The 17,421-nt window shown below is 43.8% G+C and overlaps 1 protein-coding gene across 2 annotated transcripts in view; it reads left to right on the top strand.

The window, feature by feature from the left end:
* Positions 1-5,857: 5,857 nt before the first annotated feature.
* The window catches only part of BCS1L (BCS1 homolog, ubiquinol-cytochrome c reductase complex chaperone), a 63,169-nt gene continuing 51,605 nt past the window's right edge, over positions 5,858-17,421 (top strand). Inside the window, exon 1 of one of the 2 annotated variants that reach the window (XM_069984791.1) lies at positions 5,858-6,101. The gene's annotated coding sequence lies outside the window, so the exon portion shown is untranslated. Of the gene's footprint in view, positions 6,102-9,304; positions 9,324-17,421 lie in introns of those variants that run through there. The other variant, XM_069984793.1, reaches the window with a different exon arrangement.

The following is a 17,421-nucleotide window of genomic DNA, read 5'->3' as shown; positions in this document are numbered from 1 at the left end:
CTATATACTATAGTCCCCAATTACAGCTATTATACTAGTATAGTCCCCATATATTACAGCTATTATACTAGTATAGTCCCTATATTACAGCTATTATCTAGTATAGTCCCCCATATTACAGCTATTATACTAGTATAGTCCCTATATTACAGCTATTATACTATAGTCCCTATATTACAGCTATTATACTATAGTCCCCATATTACAGCTATTATACTATAGTCCCTATATTACAGCTATTATACTATAGTCCCTATATTACAGCTATTATACTAGTATAGTCCCTATATTACAGCTATTATACTATAGTCCCCATATTACAGCTATTATACTAGTATAGTCCCCATATATTACAGCTATTATACTAGTATAGTCCCTATATTACAGCTATTATACTAGTATAGTCCCCATATTACAGCTATTATACTAGTATAGTCCCCATATATTACAGCTATTATACTATAGTCCCTATATTACAGCTATTATACTAGTATAGTCCCTATATTACAGCTATTATACTAGTATAGTCCATATATTACAGCTATTATACTAGTATAGTCCCTATATTACAGCTATTATACTATAGTCCCTATATTACAGCTATTATACTAGTATAGTCCCTATATTACAGCTATTATACTAGTATAGTCTCTATATTACAGCTATTATACTAGTATAGTCCCTATATTACAGCTATTATACTATAGTCCCTATATTACAGCTATTATACTATAGTCCCTATATTACAGCTATTATACTAGTATAGTCTCTATATTACAGCTATTATACTAGTATAGTCCCTATATTACAGCTATTATACTATAGTCCCTATATTACAGCTATTATACTAGTATAGTCCCTATATTACAGCTATTATACTAGTATAGTCCCTATATTACAGCTATTATACTAGTATAGTCCCCATATTACAGCTATTATACTAGTATAGTCCCTATATTACAGCTATTATACTGGTATAGTCCCTATATTACAGCTATTATACTAGTATAGTCCCTATATTACAGCTATTATACTAGTATAGTCCCCATATTACAGCTATTATACTAGTATAGTCCCTATATTACAGCTATTATACTAGTATAGTCCATATATTACAGCTATTATACTAGTATAGTCCCTATATTACAGCTATTATACTAGTATAGTCCATATATTACAGCTATTATACTAGTATAGTCCCTATATTACAGCTATTATACTATAGTCCCTATATTACAGCTATTATACTAGTATAGTCCCTATATTACAGCTATTATACTAGTATAGTCCCTATATTACAGCTATTATACTATAGTCCCTATATTACAGCTATTATACTATAGTCCCTATATTACAGCTATTATACTAGTATAGTCCCCATATATTACAGCTATTATACTATAGTCCCTATATTACAGCTATTATACTAGTATAGTCCCTATATTACAGCTATTATACTAGTATAGTCCCTATATTACAGCTATTATACTAGTATAGTCCCTATATTACAGCTATTATACTAGTATAGTCCATATATTACAGCTATTATACTAGTATAGTCCATATATTACAGCTATTATACTATAGTCCATATATTACAGCTATTATACTATAGTCCCTATATTACAGCTATTATACTAGTATAGTCCCCATATATTACAGCTATTATACTAGTATAGTCCCTATATTACAGCTATTATACTAGTATAGTCCCCATATTACAGCTATTATACTAGTATAGTCCCTATATTACAGCTATTATACTATAGTCCATATATTACAGCTATTATACTATAGTCCATATATTACAGCTATTATACTAGTATACTCCCTATATTACAGCTATTATACTAGTATACTCCCTATATTACAGCTATTATACTAGTATAGTCCCCATATATTACAGCTATTATACTATAGTCCCTATATTACAGCTATTATACTAGTATAGTCCCTATATTACAGCTATTATACTAGTATAGTCCCTATATTACAGCTATTATACTAGTATAGTCCCTATATTACAGCTATTATACTAGTATAGTCCCTATATTACAGCTATTATACTATAGTCCCTATATTACAGCTATTATACTAGTATAGTCCCTATATTACAGCTATTATACTAGTATAGTCCCTATATTACAGCTATTATACTAGTATAGTCCCTATATTACAGCTATTATACTAGTATAGTCCCTATATTACAGCTATTATACTAGTATAGTCCCTATATTACAGCTATTATACTATAGTCCCTATATTACAGCTATTATACTAGTATAGTCCCTATATTACAGCTATTATACTAGTATAGTCCCCATATTACAGCTATTATACTATAGTCCCTATATTACAGCTATTATACTGGTATAGTCTCTATATTACAGCTATTATACTATAGTCCCTATATTACAGCTATTATACTAGTATAGTCCCTATATTACAGCTATTATACTATAGTCCCTATATTACAGCTATTATACTATAGTCCCTATATTACAGCTATTATACTATAGTCCCTATATTACAGCTATTATACTAGTATAGTCCCTATATTACAGCTATTATACTATAGTCCCCTATATTACAAGCTATTATACTATAGTCCCTATATTACAGCTATTATACTAGTATAGTCCCCTATATTACAGCTATTATACTAGTATAGGTCCCTATATTACAGCTATTATACTAGTATAGTCCCTATATTACAGCTATTATACTAGTATAGTCCCTATATTACAGCTATTATACTAGTATAGTCCCTATATTACAGCTATTATACTAGTATAGTCCCTATATTACAGCTATTATACTAGTATAGTCCCCATATTACAGCTATTATACTATAGTCCCTATATTACAGCTATTATACTGGTATAGTCTCTATATTACAGCTATTATACTATAGTCCCTATATTACAGCTATTATACTAGTATAGTCCCTATATTACAGCTATTATACTAGTATAGTCCCTATATTACAGCTATTATACTAGTATAGTCCCTATATTACAGCTATTATACTAGTATAGTCCCCATATTACAGCTATTATACTATAGTCCCTATATTACAGCTATTATACTGGTATAGTCTCTATATTACAGCTATTATACTATAGTCCCTATATTACAGCTATTATACTAGTATAGTCCCTATATTACAGCTATTATACTATAGTCCATATATTACAGCTATTATACTAGTATAGTCCATATATTACAGCTATTATACTATAGTCCATATATTACAGCTATTATACTATAGTCCCTATATTACAGCTATTATACTAGTATAGTCCCTATATTACAGCTATTATACTAGTATAGTCCCTATATTACAGCTATTATACTATAGTCCCTATATTACAGCTATTATACTAGTATAGTCCATATATTACAGCTATTATACTATAGTCCCTATATTACAGCTATTATACTATAGTCCATATATTACAGCTATTATACTAGTATAGTCCATATATTACAGCTATTATACTATAGTCCATATATTACAGCTATTATACTATAGTCCCTATATTACAGCTATTATACTAGTATAGTCCCTATATTACAGCTATTATACTAGTATAGTCCCTATATTACAGCTATTATACTATAGTCCCTATATTACAGCTATTATACTAGTATAGTCCATATATTACAGCTATTATACTATAGTCCCTATATTACAGCTATTATACTAGTATAGTCCCCATATTACAGCTATTATACTAGTATAGTCCCTATATTACAGCTATTATACTAGTATACTCCCTATATTACAGCTATTATACTAGTATAGTCCCTATATTACAGCTATTATACTATAGTCCCTATATTACAGCTATTATACTAGTATAGTCCCTATATTACAGCTATTATACTATAGTCCCTATATTACAGCTATTATACTAGTATAGTCCCTATATTACAGCTATTATACTATAGTCTCTATATTACAGCTATTATACTGGTATAGTCCCTATATTACAGCTATTATACTAGTATAGTCTCTATATTACAGCTATTATACTAGTATAGTCCCTATATTACAGCTATTATACTAGTATAGTCCCTATATTACAGCTATTATACTAGTATAGTCCCTATATTACAGCTATTATACTATAGTCCCTATATTACAGCTATTATACTATAGTCCCCATATTACAGCTATTATACTAGTATAGTCCCTATATTACAGCTATTATACTATAGTCCCTATATTACAGCTATTATACTATAGTCCCTATATTACAGCTATTATACTATAGTCCCTATATTACAGCTATTATACTAGTATAGTCCCTATATTACAGCTATTATACTAGTATAGTCCCTATATTACAGCTATTATACTAGTATAGTCCCTATATTACAGCTATTATACTAGTATAGTCCCTATATTACAGCTATTATACTATAGTCCCTATATTACAGCTATTATACTATAGTCCCTATATTACAGCTATTATACTAGTATAGTCCCTATATTACAGCTATTATACTAGTATAGTCCCTATATTACAGCTATTATACTATAGTCCCTATATTACAGCTATTATACTATAGTCCCCATATTACAGCTATTATACTAGTATAGTCCCTATATTACAGCTATTATACTATAGTCCCTATATTACAGCTATTATACTATAGTCCCTATATTACAGCTATTATACTAGTATAGTCCCTATATTACAGCTATTATACTATAGTCCCTATATTACAGCTATTATACTAGTATAGTCCCTATATTACAGCTATTATACTAGTATAGTCCCTATATTACAGCTATTATACTAGTATAGTCCCTATATTACAGCTATTATACTATAGTCCCTATATTACAGCTATTATACTATAGTCCCTATATTACAGCTATTATACTAGTATAGTCCCCATATTACAGCTATTATACTATAGTCCCCATATTACAGCTATTATACTAGTATAGTCCCCATATATTACAGCTATTATACTACTATAGTCCCTATATTACAGCTATTATACTATAGTCCCTATATTACAGCTATTATACTATAGTCCCTATATTACAGCTATTATACTAGTATAGTCCCTATATTACAGCTATTATACTAGTATAGTCCCTATATTACAGCTATTATACTAGTATAGTCCCCATATTACAGCTATTATACTATAGTCCCTATATTACAGCTATTATACTAGTATAGTCCCCATATTACAGCTATTATACTAGTATAGTCCCTATATTACAGCTATTATACTAGTATAGTCCCTATATTACAGCTATTATACTAGTATAGTCCCTATATTACAGCTATTATACTAGTATAGTCCCTATATTACAGCTATTATACTAGTATAGTCCATATATTACAGCTATTATACTAGTATAGTCCCTATATTACAGCTATTATACTATAGTCCCTATATTACAGCTATTATACTAGTATAGTCCCTATATTACAGCTATTATACTAGTATAGTCCCTATATTACAGCTATTATACTATAGTCCTTATATTACAGCTATTATACTATAGTCCCTATATTACAGCTATTATACTAGTATAGTCCCTATATTACAGCTATTATACTAGTATAGTCCCCATATTACAGCTATTATACTAGTATAGTCCCTATATTACAGCTATTATACTAGTATAGTCCCTATATTACAGCTATTATACTAGTATAGTCCCTATATTACAGCTATTATACTAGTATAGTCCATATATTACAGCTATTATACTAGTATAGTCCCCATATTACAGCTATTATACTATAGTCCCTATACACTATTCTCTTATTACCTCACGCGTCCCGTTCTCCGGTAACCCTCGGTATCCGGTCTCTTAGGTCTCGGGACATCTCCTCACGTCACCGTCCTCCCAATTCTTCTCATCCCCATTACAGAGGAGCTCGGTATAAAGACACAAACGGTGGAGCGCAACCGGAAAAGCCTCGTGGAACGCAAAGGAAACCCCGGATATCACCTTACTAGCAACTTATAGGACGGGGGAGCCTTGAAACGCAAATTACAAACTGAAGCGAGGTTTGGAACGCAGCCCGCAGGAAGTGGTGGACACATGCCGGTCACAGAGTGAAGTAGGGCGAGAGCGGTGTCTTCTGGGTGTGCGGGAGGCCGGGGTGTGATCTGTGCCCATAGTGTGCCCCCTGTATAGTGTGCCCCCTGTATATTGAGTATGTGCCCCCTGTATAATGTGTGTGCCCCCTGTATACTGTGCCCCCTGTATAATGTGTGTGCCCCCTGTATACTGTGCCTCCTGTATACTGTGTGTGTGCCCCCTGTATACTGTGCCCCCTGTATACTGTGCCTCCTGTATAATGTGTGTGTGCCCTCTGTATACTGTGCCCTCTGTATAATGTGTGTGTGCCCCGTGTATACTGTGCCCCCTGTATACTGTGCCCCCTGTATACTGTGCCTCCTGTATAATGTGTGTGTGCCCTGTATACTGTGCCTCCTGTATACTGTGTGTGTGCCCCCTGTATACTGTGCCCCCTGTATACTGTGCCCCCTGTATACTGTGCCTCCTGTATAATGTGTGTGTGCCCTCTGTATACTGTGCCCCCTGTATAATGTGTGTGTGCCCTCTGTATACTGTGCCCCCTGTATAATGTGTGTGTGCCCCCTGTATAATGTGCCTCCTGTATAATGTGTGTGTGCCCCCTGTATAATGTGTGTGCCCCCTGTATACTGTGCCCCCTGTATAATGTGTGTGCCCCCTGTATACTGTGCCCCCTGTATAATGTGTGTGTGCCCTCTGTATACTGTGCCTCCTGTATAATGTGTGTGTGCCCCCTGTATAATGTGCCCCCTGTATACTGTGCCTCCTGTATACTGTGCCTCCTGTATACTGTGCCTCCTGTATACTGTGTGTGTGCCCCCTGTATACTGTGCCCCCTGTATACTGTGCCTCCTGTATACTGTGCCTCCTGTATAATGTGTGTGCCCCCTGTATACTGTGCCTCCTGTATACTGTGTGTGTGCCCCCTGTATACTGTGCCCCCTGTATACTGTGCCCCCTGTATACTGTGCCTCCTGTATAATGTGTGTGTGCCCTCTGTATACTGTGCCCCCTGTATACTGTGCCCCCTGTATAATGTGTGTGTGCCCTCTGTATACTGTGCCCTCTGTATAATGTGTGTGTGCCCCCTGTATACTGTGCCCCCTGTATAATGTGTGTGTGCCCTCTGTATACTGTGCCTCCTGTATAATGTGTGTGTGCCCCCTGTATAATGTGCCCCCTGTATAATGTGCCCCCTGTATAGTGTGCCCCCTGTATAATGTGTGTGTGCCCCCTGTATAATGTGTGTGTGCCCCCTGTATAATGTGCCCCCTGTATAGTGTGCCCCCTGTATAATGTGTGTGTGCCCCCTGTATAGTATGTGCCCCCTGTATAATGTGTGTGTGCCCCCTGTATAATGTGTGTGTGCCCCCTGTATACTGTGCCCCCTGTATACTGTGCCCCCTGTATACTGTGCCCCCTGTATAATGTGTGTGCCCCCTGTATACTGTGCCCCCTGTATAATGTGTGTGCCCCCTGTATACTGTGCCCCCTGTATAATGTGTGTGCCCCCTGTATACTGTGCCTCCTGTATACTGTGCCTCCTGTATACTGTGCCCCCTGTATACTGTGCCCCCTGTATAATGTGTGTGTGCCCTCTGTATAATGTGCCCCCTGTATAATGTGTGTGTGCCCCCTGTATAGTGTGCCCCCTGTATAATGTGTGTGTGCCCCCTGTATAGTATGTGCCCCCTGTATAATGTGTGTGTGCCCCCTGTATAATGTGTGTGTGCCCCCTGTATAATGTGCCCCCTGTATAATGTGTGTGCCCCCTGTATACTGTGCCCCCTGTATAATGTGCCCCCTGTATAATGTGTGTGTGCCCCCTGTATACTGTGCCCCCTGTATAATGTGTGTGCCCCCTGTATAATGTGTGTGCCCCCTGTATACTGTGCCCCCTGTATACTGTGCCCCCTGTATAATGTGTGTGTGCCCTCTGTATACTGTGCCCTCTGTATAATGTGTGTGTGCCCCCTGTATACTGTGCCCCCTGTATAATGTGTGTGTGCCCCCTGTATAATGTGCCCCCTGTATAATGTGCCCCCTGTATAGTGTGCCCCCTGTATAATGTGTGTGTGCCCCCTGTATAGTATGTGCCCCCTGTATAATGTGTGTGTGCCCCCTGTATAATGTGTGTGTGCCCTCTGTATACTGTGCCCCCTGTATACTGTGCCCCCTGTATAATGTGTGTGCCCCCTGTATACTGTGCCCTCTGTATAATGTGTGTGCCCTCTGTATACTGTGCCCTCTGTATACTGTGCCCCCTGTATACTGTGCCCCCTGTATACTGTTCCTCCTGTATACTGTGTGTGTGCCCCCTGTATACTGTGCCTCCTGTATACTGTGCCTCCTGTATACTGTGTGTGTGCCCCCTGTATACTGTGCCCTCTGTATAATGTGTGTGTGCCCCCTGTATACTGTGCCCCCTGTATAATGTGTGTGTGCCCCCTGTATACTGTGCCTCCTGTATACTGTGCCTCCTGTATACTGTGTGTGTGCCCCCTGTATACTGTGCCCCCTGTATACTGTGCCCCCTGTATACTGTGCCTCCTGTATAATGTGTGTGTGCCCCCTGTATACTGTGCCCCCTGTATACTGTGCCCCCTGTATAATGTGTGTGTGCCCTCTGTATACTGTGCCCCCTGTATAATGTGTGTGTGCCCCCTGTATACTGTGCCCCCTGTATAATGTGTGTGCCCCCTGTATACTGTGCCCCCTGTATAATGTGTGTGTGCCCCCTGTATACTGTGCCCCCTGTATAATGTGTGTGCCCCCTGTATAATGTGTGTGTGCCCCCTGTATAATGTGTGTGTGCCCCCTGTATACTGTGCCCCCTGTATAATGTGTGTGTGCCCCCTGTATACTGTGCCCCCTGTATAATGTGTGTGTGCCCCCTGTATACTGTGCCCCCTATATAATGTGCCCCCTGTATAATGTGCCCCCTGTATACTGTGCCCCCTGTATAATGTGTGTGTGCCCCCTGTATAATGTGCCCCCTGTATACTGTGCCCCCTGTATAATTAGTGTGTGCCCCCTGTATACTGTGCCCCCTGTATAATGTGCCCCCTGTATACTGTGCCTCCTGTATAATGTGTGTGCCCCCTGTATAATGTGCCCCCTGTATACTGTGCCCCCTGTATAATGTGTGTGTGCCCCCTGTATACTGTGCCTCCTGTATAATGTGTGTGCCCCCTGTATACTGTGCCTCCTGTATAATGTGTGTGTGCCCCCTGTATATTGAGTATGTGCCCCCTGTATAATGTGTGTGCCCCCTGTATAATGTGTGTGTGCCCCCTGTATACTGTGCCTCCTGTATACTGTGCCTCCTGTATACTGTGTGTGTGCCCCCTGTATACTGTGCCTCCTGTATACTGTGTGTGTGCCCCCTGTATACTGTGCCCCCTGTATACTGTGCCCCCTGTATAATGTGTGTGTGCCCCCTGTATAATGTGTGTGCCCCCTGTATAATGTGTGTGTGCCCCCTGTATAATGTGTGTGTGCCCCCTGTATAATGTGCCCCCTGTATAATGTGTGTGTGCCCCCTGTATACTGTGCCCCCTGTATAATGTGTGTGTGCCCCCTGTATACTGTGCCCCCTGTATAATGTGTGTGCCCCCTGTATAATGTGCCCCCTGTATAATGTGTGTGTGCCCCCTGTATACTGTGCCCCCTGTATACTGTGCCCCCTGTATACTGTGCCCCCTGTATACTGTGCCCCCTGTATAATTAGTGTGTGCCCCCTGTATAATGTGTGTGTGCCCCCTGTATACTGTGCCTCCTGTATAATGTGTGTGCCCCCTGTATACTGTGCCTCCTGTATAATGTGTGTGTGCCCCCTGTATACTGTGCCTCCTGTATAATGTGTGTGCCCCCTGTATACTGTGCCCCCTGTATACTGTGCCTCCTGTATAATGTGTGTGTGCCCCCTGTATAATGTGTGTGTGCCCTCTGAATAGTATGTGCCCCGTGTATAATGTGTGTGCCCCCTGTATAATGTGTGTGTGCCCCCTGTATACTGTGCCCCCTGTATATTGTGCCCCCTGTATACTGTGCCCCCTGTATACTGTGCCCCCTGTATACTGTGCCCCCTGTATACTGTGCCCCCTGAATACTGTGCCCCCTGTATAATGTGTGTGTGCCCCCTGTATAATGTGCCCCCTGTATAATGTGCCCCCTGTATACTGTGCCCCCTGTATAATGTGTGTGTGCCCTCTGTATAGTGTGCCCCCTGTATAGTGTGCCCCCTGTATAATGTGTGTGTGCCCCCTGTATACTGTGCTCCCTGTATAATGTGCCCCCTGTATACTGTGCCCCCTGTATAATGTGTGTGTGCCCCCTGTATAGTATGTGCCCCCTGTATAATGTGTGTGTGCCCCCTGTATAATGTGCCCCCTGTATAATGTGTGTGCCCCCTGTATACTGTGCCCCCTGTATAATGTGTGTGTGCCCCCTGTATAATGTGCCCCCTGTATAATGTGCCCCCTGTATAATGTGTGTGTGCCCCCTGTATACTGTGCTCCCTGTATAATGTGCCCCCTGTATACTGTGCCCCCTGTATAATGTGTGTGTGCCCCCTGTATAGTATGTGCCCCCTGTATAATGTGTGTGTGCCCCCTGTATAATGTGCCCCCTGTATAATGTGTGTGCCCCCTGTATACTGTGCCCCCTGTATAATGTGTGTGTGCCCCCTGTATATTGTGCCCCCTGTATACTGTGCCCCCTGTATAATGTGTGTGTGCCCCCTGTATATTGTGCCCCCTGTATATTGTGCCCCCTGTATACTGTGCCCCCTGTATACTGTGCCCCCTGTATACTGTGCCCCCTGTATAATGTTTGTGTGCCCCCTGTATAGTGTGCCCCGTGTATAATGTGTGTGTGCCCCGTGTATAATGTGTGTGCCCCCTGTATAATGTGTGTGTGCCCCCTGTATAGTATGTTCCCCCTGTATAGTATGTTCCCCCTGTATAGTGTGCCCCCTGTATAGTATGTGCCCCCTGTATAGTGTGTGCCCCCTGTATAGTGTGTGCCCCCTGTATAGTATGTGCCCCCTGTATAGTATGTGCCCCCTGTATAGTGTGCCCCCTGTATAGTATGTGCCCCCTGTATAGTATGTGTCCCCTGTATAGTATGTGCCCCCTGTATAGTATGTGCCCCCTGTATAGTGTGTGCCCCCTGTATAGTATGTGCCCCCTGTATAGTATGTGCCCCCTGTATAGTATGTGCCCCCTGTATAGTGTGTGCCCCCTGTATAGTGTGTGCCCCCTGTATAGTGTGTGCCCCCTGTATAGTGTGTGCCCCCTGTATAGTATGTGTCCCCTGTATAATGTGCCCCCTGTATAGTATGTGCCCCCTGTATAGTATGTGCCCCCTGTATAGTATGTGCCCCCTGTATAGTATGTGCCCCCTGTATAGTGTGTGCCCCCTGTATAGTATGTGCCCCCTGTATAGTGTGCCCCCTGTATAGTATGTGCCCCCTGTATAGTATGTGTCCCCTGTATAGTATGTGCCCCCTGTATAGTATGTGCCCCCTGTATAGTATGTGCCCCCTGTATAGTATGTGCCCCCTGTATAGTATGTGCCCCCTGTATAGTATGTGCCCCCTGTATAGTATGTGCCCCCTGTATAGTATGTGCCCCCTGTATAGTATGTGCCCCCTGTATAGTGTGTGCCCCCTGTATAGTATGTGTCCCCTGTATAGTATGTGCCCCCTGTATAGTATGTGCCCCCTGTATAGTATGTGCCCCCTGTATAGTATGTGCCCCCTGTATAGTATGTGCCCCCTGTATAGTATGTGCCCCCTGTATAGTGTGTGCCCCCTGTATAGTATGTGTCCCCTGTATAATGTGCCCCCTGTATAGTATGTGCCCCCTGTATAGTGTGTGCCCCCTGTATAATGTGTGTGTGCCCCCTGTATAGTATGTTCCCCCTGTATAGTATGTTCCCCCTGTATAATGTGCCCCCTGTATAGTGTGTGCCCCCTGTATAGTGTGTGCCCCCTGTATAGTATGTGCCCCCTGTATAGTATGTGCCCCCTGTATAGTGTGTGCCCCCTGTATAGTGTGTGCCCCCTGTATAGTATGTGCCCCCTGTATAGTATGTGCCCCCTGTATAGTATGTGTCCCCTGTATAGTATGTGCCCCCTGTATAGTATGTGCCCCCTGTATAGTGTGCCCCCTGTATAGTATGTGCCCCCTGTATAGTATGTGCCCCCTGTATAGTATGTGCCCCCTGTATAGTATGTGCCCCCTGTATAGTATGTGCCCCCTGTATAGTATGTGCCCCCTGTATAGTATGTGCCCCCTGTATAGTATGTGCCCCCTGTATAGTATGTGCCCCCTGTATAGTATGTGCCCCCTGTATAGTATGTGCCCCCTGTATAGTATGTGCCCCCTGTATAGTATGTGCCCCCTGTATAGTATGTGCCCCCTGTATAATGTGCCCCCTGTATAATGTGCCCCCTGTATAGTATGTGCCCCCTGTATAGTATGTGCCCCCTGTATAGTATGTGCCCCCTGTATAGTGTGTGCCCCCTGTATAGTGTGTGCCCCCTGTATAGTGTGTGCCCCCTGTATAGTGTGTGCCCCCTGTATAGTGTGTGTCCCCTGTATAGTATGTGCCCCCTGTATAGTATGTGCCCCCTGTATAGTGTGTGCCCCCTGTATAGTGTGTGCCCCCTGTATAGTATGTGTCCCCTGTATAGTATGTGCCCCCTGTATAGTATGTGCCCCCTGTATAGTATGTGCCCCCTGTATAGTGTGTGCCCCCTGTATAGTGTGTGCCCCCTGTATAGTGTGTGCCCCCTGTATAGTGTGTGCCCCCTGTATAGTGTGTGCCCCCTGTATAGTGTGCGCCCCCTGTATAGTGTGCGCCCCCTGTATAGCGTGCCATGTGTATAGTGTGTACCCCCTGTATAATGTGCCCTGTATAGCGTGCCCCGTGTATTGCCCATAGTGTGCCCCCTGTATTGTGTGCCCTGTACAGCGTGCCTTGTGTTTTGCCCATAGTGTGCCCTGTATAGTGTGCCCCGGGCATTGCCCATAGTGTGCCCTGTATAGTGTGCCCCGTGTATTGCCCATAGTGTGCCCCCTGTATAGTGTGCCCTGTGTATTGCCCATAGTGTGTCCTGTATAGTGTGTCCTGTATAGTGTGCCCTGTGTATTGCCCATAGTGTGCCCTGTACAGCGTGCCCTGTGTATTGCCCATAGTGTGCCCTGTATAGTGTGCCCCGGGCATTGCCCATAGTGTGCCCTGTATAGTGTGCCCTGTATAGTGTGCCCTGTGTATTGCCCATAGTGTGCCCCGGGCATTGCCCATAGTGTGCCCTGTATAGTGTGCCCTGTATAGTGTGCCCTGTATAGTGTGCCCTGTATAGTGTGTCCTGTATAGTGTGTCCTGTATAGTGTGCCCTGTATAGTGTGCCCTGTGTATTGCCCATAGTGTGCCCTGTGTATTGCCCATAGTGTGCCCTGTGTATTGCCCATAGTGTGCCCTGTGTATTGCCCATAGTGTGCCCTGTATAGTGTGCCCTGTATAGTGTGCCTTGTGTAGCGTGCCCTGTGTATTGCCCATATTTTGCCCTGTATAGTGTGCCCCGTCAATTGCCCATAGTGTGCCCTGTATAGTGTGCCCCGTCTATTGCCCATAGTGTGCCCTGTATAGTGTGCCCTGTGTATTGCCCATAGTGGGCCCTGTATAGTGTGCCCTGTATATTGCCAATAGTGTGCCCTGTGTATTGCCCATAGTGTGCCCCGGGCATTGCCCATAGTGTGCCCTGTATAGTGTGCCCTGTGTATTGCCCCTAGTGTGCCCTGTATAGTGTGCCCTGTGTATTGCCCATAGTGTGCCCTGTATAGTGTGCCCTGTATAGTGTGCCCCGTCTATTGCCCATAGTGTGCCCTGTATAGTGTGCCCCGGGCATTGCCCATAGTGTGCCCTGCGTATTGCCCATAGTGTGCCGTGTATAGTGTGCCGTGTATAGTGTGCCGTGTATAGTGTGCCGTGTATAGTGTGCCGTGTATAGTGTGCCGTGTATAGTGTGCCGTGTATAGTGTGCCCTGTGTATTGCCCATAGTGTGTCCTGTATAGTGTGCCGTGTATAGTGTGCCGTGTATAGTGTGTCCTGTATAGTGTGCCGTGTATAGTGTGCCGTGTATAGTGTGCCGTGTATAGTGTGCCGTGTATAGTGTGTCGTGTATAGTGTGCCGTGTATAGTGTGCCGTGTATAGTGTGCCGTGTATAGTGTGCCCTGTATAGTGTGCCCCGTGTATTGCCCATAGTGTGCCGTGTATAGTGTGCCGTGTATAGTGTGCCGTGTATAGTGTGCCGTGTATAGTGTGCCGTGTATAGTGTGCCGTGTATAGTGTGCCGTGTATAGTGTGTCCTGTATAGTGTGCCGTGTATAGTGTGTCCTGTATAGTGTGCCCCGTGTATTGCCCATAGTGTGCCGTGTATAGTGTGCCGTGTATAGTGTGCCGTGTATAGTGTGCCCTGTATAGTGTGCCCTGTATAGTGTGTCCTGTATAGTGTGTCCTGTATAGTGTGCCGTGTATAGTGTGCCGTGTATAGTGTGCCGTGTATAGTGTGCCGTGTATAGTGTGCCGTGTATAGTGTGCCGTGTATAGTGTGCCGTGTATAGTGTGCCGTGTATAGCGTGCCCCCTGTATTGCCCATAGTGTGTCCTGTATAGTGTGCCTTGTATAGCGTGCCCTGTGTATTGCCCATAGTGTGCCCTGTATAGCGTGCCCTGTATAGCGTGCCCTGTATAGTGTGCCCTGTATAGTGTGCCCCCTGTATTGCCCATAGTGTGCCGTGTATAGTGTGTCCTGTATAGTGTGCCTTGTATAGCGTGCCCTGTGTATTGCCCATAGTGTGCCCTGTATAGCGTGCCGTGTATAGCGTGCCGTGTATAGCGTGCCGTGTATAGCGTGCCGTGTATAGCGTGCCGTGTATAGCGTGCCGTGTATAGCGTGCCGTGTATAGCGTGCCCTGTGTATTGCCCATAGTGTGCCGTGTATAGCGTGCCGTGTATAGCGTGCCGTGTATAGCGTGCCGTGTATAGCGTGCCGTGTATAGCGTGCCGTGTATAGCGTGCCGTGTATAGCGTGCCCCGTATAGCGTGCCCCGTATAGCGTGCCCCGTATAGCGTGTCCCGTATAGCGTGTCCCGTATAGTGTGTCCCGTATAGCGTGCCCCGTATAGTGTGTCCCGTATAGCGTGCCCCGTATAGCGTGCCCCGTATAGCGTGCCCCGTATAGCGTGTCCCGTATAGTGTGCCCCGTATAGTGTGCCCCCTGTATTGCCCATAGTGTGCCCTGTATAGTGTGCCCCGTATAGTGTGTCCCGTATAGTGTGTCCCGTATAGTGTGTCCCGTATAGTGTGTCCCGTATAGTGTGTCCCGTATAGTGTGTCCTGTATAGTGTGTCCTGTATAGTGTGTCCTGTATAGTGTGTCCTGTATAGTGTGTCCTGTATAGTGTGTCCTGTATAGTGTGTCCTGTATAGTGTGTCCTGTATAGTGTGTCCTGTATAGTGTGTCCTGTATAGTGTGTCCTGTATAGTGTGTCCTGTATAGTGTGTCCTGTATAGTGTGTCCTGTATAGTGTGCCCTGTATAGTGTGCCCTGTATAGTGTGCCCTGTATAGTGTGCCCTGTATAGTGTGCCCTGTATAGTGTGCCCTGTATAGTGTGCCCTGTATAGTGTGCCCTGTATAGTGTGCCCTGTATAGTGTGCCCTGTATAGTGTGCCCTGTATAGTGTGTGCCCTGTATAGTGTGCCCTGTATAGTGTGCCCTGTATAGTGTGTGCCCTGTATAGTGTGTGCCCTGTATAGTGTGTGCCCTGTATAGTGTGCCCTGTATAGTGTGTGCCCTGTATAGTGTGCCCTGTATAGTGTGTGCCCTGTATAGTGTGTGCCCTGTATAGTGTGTGCCCTGTATAGTGTGTGCCCTGTATAGTGTGTGCCCTGTATAGTGTGTGCCCTGTATAGTGTGTGCCCTGTATAGTGTGTGCCCTGTATAGTGTGTGCCCTGTATAGTGTGCCCTGTATAGTGTGCCCTGTATAGTGTGCCCTGTATAGTGTGTCCTGTATAGTGTGCCCTGTATAGTGTGCCCTGTATAGTGTGCCCTGTATAGTGTGTGTCCTGTATAGTGTGTGCCCTGTATAGTGTGTGCCCTGTATAGTGTGTGCCCTGTATAGTGTGTGCCCTGTATAGTGTGTGCCCTGTATAGTGTGTGCCCTGTATAGTGTGTGCCCTGTATAGTGTGTGCCCTGTATAGTGTGCCCTGTATAGTGTGCCCTGTATAGTGTGTCCTGTATAGTGTGTGCCCTGTATAGTGTGTCCTGTATAGTGTGTGCCCTGTATAGTGTGTCCTGTATAGTGTGTCCTGTATAGTGTGTGTCCTGTATAGTGTGTGCCCTGTATAGTGTGTGCCCTGTATAGTGTGCCCCGTATAGTGTGTGCCCTGTATAGTGTGCCCTGTATAGTGTGCCCTGTATAGTGTGCCCTGTATAGTGTGCCCTGTATAGTGTGTCCTGTATAGTGTGTGCCCTGTATAGTGTGTGCCCTGTATAGTGTGCCCTGTATAGTGTGTCCTGTATAGTGTGTCCTGTATAGTGTGCCCTGTATAGTGTGTCCTGTATAGTGTGTGTCCTGTATAGTGTGCCCTGTATAGTGTGCCCTGTATAGTGTGTCCTGTATAGTGTGCCCTGTATAGTGTGCCCTGTATAGTGTGCCCTGTATAGTGTGCCCTGTATAGTGTGCCCTGTATAGTGTGTCCTGTATAGTGTGTGTCCTGTATAGTGTGTGTCCTGTATAGTGTGTGTCCTGTATAGTGTGTGTCCTGTATAGTGTGTGTCCTGTATAGTGTGTGTCCTGTATAGTGTGTGTCCTGTATAGTGTGTGTCCTGTATAGTGTGTCCTGTATAGTGTGTGTCCTGTATAGTGTGTGCCCTGTATAGTGTGTCCTGTATAGTGTGTCCTGTATAGTGTGTGTCCTGTATAGTGTGTGTCCTGTATAGTGTGCCCCCTGTATTGCCCATAGTGTGTCCTGTATAGTGTGTCCTGTATAGTGTGTCCTGTATAGTGTGCCCCGTGTATTGCCCATAGTGTGTCCTGTATAGTGTGTGCCCCCTGTATAGTGTGTCCTGTATAGTGTGCCCCGTGTATTGCCCATAGTGTGTCCTGTATAGTGTGCCCCCTGTATTGCCCATAGTGTGCCCTGTATAGTGTGTCCTGTATAGTGTGCCCTGTATAGTGTGCCCTGTGTATAGTGTGCCCCGTATACAGTGCCCCGTATAGTGTGCCCCCTGTATTGCCCATAGTGTGCCCTGTGTATATGGG

Source organism: Dendropsophus ebraccatus, chromosome 9 (assembly GCF_027789765.1).
Source record: "Dendropsophus ebraccatus isolate aDenEbr1 chromosome 9, aDenEbr1.pat, whole genome shotgun sequence".
NCBI classification, from domain to species: Eukaryota; Metazoa; Chordata; class Amphibia; order Anura; family Hylidae; genus Dendropsophus; species Dendropsophus ebraccatus.
Note: the sequence above shows the minus strand (reverse complement) of the source record. Positions and strands in the feature narration are given on the sequence as shown.